The sequence below is a fragment of the Apodemus sylvaticus genome, chromosome 11, assembly GCF_947179515.1.
Source record: "Apodemus sylvaticus chromosome 11, mApoSyl1.1, whole genome shotgun sequence".
In the NCBI taxonomy this organism is placed as follows: domain Eukaryota; kingdom Metazoa; phylum Chordata; class Mammalia; order Rodentia; family Muridae; genus Apodemus; species Apodemus sylvaticus.
Window position 1 is genome coordinate 23,758,436 of NC_067482.1, and position 4,312 is coordinate 23,762,747.

Consider the following 4,312-nt stretch of genomic DNA (forward strand, 5'->3'; position numbering starts at 1 on the left):
ATAGCTAAAACTATTCTCAGCAACAAAAGAAAATCTGGGGGAATCAGTATCCCTGACCTCAAGCAATACTACAGAGCAATAGTGTTAAAAACTGCATGGTATTGGTACAGTGACAGGCAGGAGGATCAATGGAACAGGTATCCCACTTTTTAATGGGGTTATTTGGTTCTCTGGGTTCTACCTTCTTGAGTTTTTTGTATATATTAGATATTAGCCCTCTGTCAGATTTAGGGTTGGTGAAGATCCTTTCCCAGTCTGTTGTTTGACGTTTTGTCCTTTTGACAGTGTCCTTTGCCTTACAGAAACTTTGTAGTTTTATGAGGTCTCATTTGTCAATTCTTGATCTTAGAGCATAAGCTATTGCCTGCACCCAAATTTCTGGCAAAGTATCTTAAGGCAAGGAAGGCTTATTGTAGTTCACACTTCAAGGCAGTCCATCATAGCAGAGAAATACATGCAGCAGGAGCTGGAAACAGAGAGCATCTGTAATCAGAGACTATGGATACATGCCAATTCTTTTTCCCATTGTCTGTTTACAAAGTTTCAGATTCCATTCAGGGACAGAGCTCCACAATGGGATGTCTTCCCAACTCAGTATAAGAAAGATCATGGCACACAGACACGCCCAGAAGCCCGTATCCCAGATATTTCTAGATTCTGTTGAGTAGGTAATTAATATTAACCATAACCACTCCATACATGTCAACTTGAAACTAAACCCTATCACTTTTAATCTATAATCTATTGTATCTATAGAAACCTGAAAATGGAAAAGGAATTCCATCCAACATAAAAAAAAATCCAATAGTCTTTAACAATTTCAATACTCTAAAACTCTAAGACTCTTAACTGTGAGCTTTTTGTGGTGGTCCATGCCTTTGATCCTAGCTAGCACTGGAAAGGCAAAGGCAGGTGAATTTCTGAGTTTAAGGCCAGCCTGGTCTACAGAGTGAGTTCCAGGACAGTCAGGGCTATATCAAAAAAAAAAAAAAATGAAGAGAAAAAAGAAAGAGAAAAAGAAAAGAAAAAACCCAACAAACAAAAAAGAATATTTAAGTACTTCCTACATGTGATACAATGTAACCATTCCTATTTTAACGTGGGAGAAGCAGAGCAGAGCAAGATATAATCACACAAAAGGAAAACCAAAATCTGCCCAGCAAACATGCACTACTGAAGTTCTGTATCCATCTAGGGATGGTTCTGTAATCAACCAGACTCTGAAAGGCTTGGCATCCCTCCTCCCAGCTCTGCTGCTGTGCTGGCTAGTTTTTATGTCTACTTGACGCAGTCACCAGAAAGGAGGGAACCTCAATTGAGAAAATGCCTTCATAAGATTTGTCTGTAAGGCATCTTCTTGACTAATGATTGATAGGGCAGAGCCCAGCCCATAGTGGGTGGTGCCATTCCCAGGCTGGTGGTCCTAGATTTTATAAGAGAGCAGGCTGGGCAAGCCATGGGAAGCAAGCCAGTAAGCAGCACTGCTCCATGGCCTCTATATAGGTCCTGCTTCCAAGCTCCAGCCCTGCTTAAGTTCCTGTCTTGACTTCCTTCAATGATGAACAGTAATTAGAAGTGTAAGCCAAATAAACCCTTTCTTCCCCAACTTGCTATTGGTCATAATGTTTCATCATAGTAGGAGTGGCCCTAATTAAGACAGCTTCTTTTGTACTCATAGAGTCTCTCCTAGATTTTCTCTATTCTATTGCCATAGTTCTCCTTGGTATGTGCTACATGGTACTGGCACTTCCAGGATCCTGGAGTCTCCATGTAACCCAGCTTCAATTTTACAGTTATACATAATGACTTTTTTTCCTGGGAGTTCAACCCTAGCACATATGGCCTGACCTCATGAGGATTTCCTTACCGTCACGATCTTTCATCATATCCACAAAGCCAGTACCATAGGAATGGCATTGCTACACTCTAGAGATATTGCGATATTAACATCTGTACATTGATGCTATGGAAACATGTTCCTAGACACTGGCTTTTGAAAAACAGAGAACCTCTTATTTTTAGGCTTTATTCTCTTTTGATATTTTTTTTGAGAATTCCGTACATGAGTACACTTTATTTACATCATTTCCACTTATCCTTCTCCCTTTCCATTCCCCCTTAGCCCCAACTCAAACCCAAATTCATGGCCTCTTCTATAATTATTATTGTATACACACACACACACACACACACACACACACACACACACAAAGAGAGAGAGAGAGACAGAGAGAGAAAGAGAGAGAGACAGAGAGACAGAGAGACAGAGACAGAGAGACAGAGAGAACTTAGTGTCTACCATTTTTCATATATACATGTGTTCAGGGCTTACCAGTTGGAATTGGGACTGAATAACCTATCAGTTGTCCTGTTCCTGGAGAACACTGTTTCATCCTTCCCTGACATCTGTGAATTGCCTATAGTTCATCTAAGGGTGGGACCTTGTGACACAGACGTTGTCACAAGGCTTTTATGTTGACATGTCAAGTTTATGGTCATTAGGTATGTCTTGTATAAACAACCACAAGATTGCAAATTCAGTGGAGTAGCTTCTCTATTATAACTAGAAGTCATCTAACTTTCAGCAGGTGTTCTTGCTCTCTGGATCTTAGACTATTTCTACATCTCTCCATTTCTAGGCTTGTGTTGTAGATACACCACTTGCTGTGTATGGGCATCTTATAGTCGCTTAGTCTCTGCATTATAACCAAGTGCGAATCTTGGTAGTAGCCTCTGTCTGCCACAGAAACAAGCTTCTCTGGTAAGGCTTGTCCTGGCTAGTTTTATGTCAACTTGACACAAGCCAGACATTTTGAAATAGAGAACTTCAATTAAGAAAATTCCCCTACTAGATTGGCCTGTGGTGCATTTTCTTGATTTCATATAGGAAGGCCCAAGTTAGTGAGTAGTACCACACCTTGGCTGATGGTCCTAGGTACTGTAAGAAAGCAGGCTGAACAAGCCATGGGAAGGAAGCCAGTAAACAGCGTTTCTACGTAGCCTATATTCCTGTTCCTGCCTTGAGTTCCTGACTTGGCTTCCCTCGGAGATTAATTTATAAGCTATAAGGTGAAATAAATGCTTTCTTCCTTAGGTTCTTTTGGTCATATTTTATCACAGTAATTGAAACCCTAAATGATAGAGGTGAGTAGAGCTACACTTATTAGTGCCTGTAAGAAGTATTTATAATACAATGAGAAACTATATCTATTTAGGGACTAAATGACTATGATCCCTCCAACCAAAGGTAATTGGCTAAGTTTACAGTACCTAACTTGAATCCCCTTCCTACTTAATGGGTAGAATGTCTGATCAGACAGAATTGGCTACCCCTAAGATAAAACTGTCTCTGTCCTGCCACTGAGTACATCTTCCTTGGCTGGTCATTGTGATGGATCATAGGTCTTGAACAAACCCGAAGGAAACCTTGTTTTATAAATTTACATAAAAACACACAAGTAACAATATAATCTTTCTTTAAATAAACTTGGTTCTTTACAAGATGGAGCCTTGGGGGTGGATTTTACCCCCAAGACAGTCTTTCTATTGTCCCAATGCAGCATGGGCTGTTTCTCTTCCTTAAAGATGATCTTTTTAACAAGGGCAGTGCCTTGTCATACCAGGTCAAACACAATCCTGTCTTGAGATCTCTTCTATCAAGAATAATGATGATGATCCATTATCTTCAAATTCAACCTTATTTAACTTTTCAGGACATCCACACAATGAAAGCAGATTCTCAGTCAACATACCCCATAAATGGATGAGCTCCATCTAGCATTCTTGTTCCCATCTGACATCTCATGAGTCAGGCATCCGCTCTCCACATTTCTCTCAGAATTTTTTTTGATTGTCTATTTTCTTTATTTACATTTCAAATGTTTTCCCCTTTCCTGGTCTCTCCTTCAAAAACTCCCTATCCCCTGCCTCTATGAGGATGCTCCCCTGCCCACCCACTCCATCCTCCTGCCCTGGCATTCCCCTATACTGGGGCATCAAAGACTCTCAGGCCCAAGGTCCTCTCCTCCCACTGATGCCCAACAAGGCCATCCTCTGCCACACATGCGACCAGCGCCGTGGGTCCCTCCATGTGTATTCTTTGTTTGGTGGTCTGTCCCCGGGAGCTCTGGGTGCTCCCTCTGTGGGGCTGCAGATCCCCTCAGTTCCTTCAATCCCTTCTCCAACTCCTCCATCAGGGACCCCAGAGCTCAGTCTAATGATTGGCTTCGAGCTTCTGCCTCTGTGTTTGTCAGGCTCTGGCAGAGCCTCTTAGGAGACAGCCATATCAGGCTTCTATCAGCAAGCACTTCCC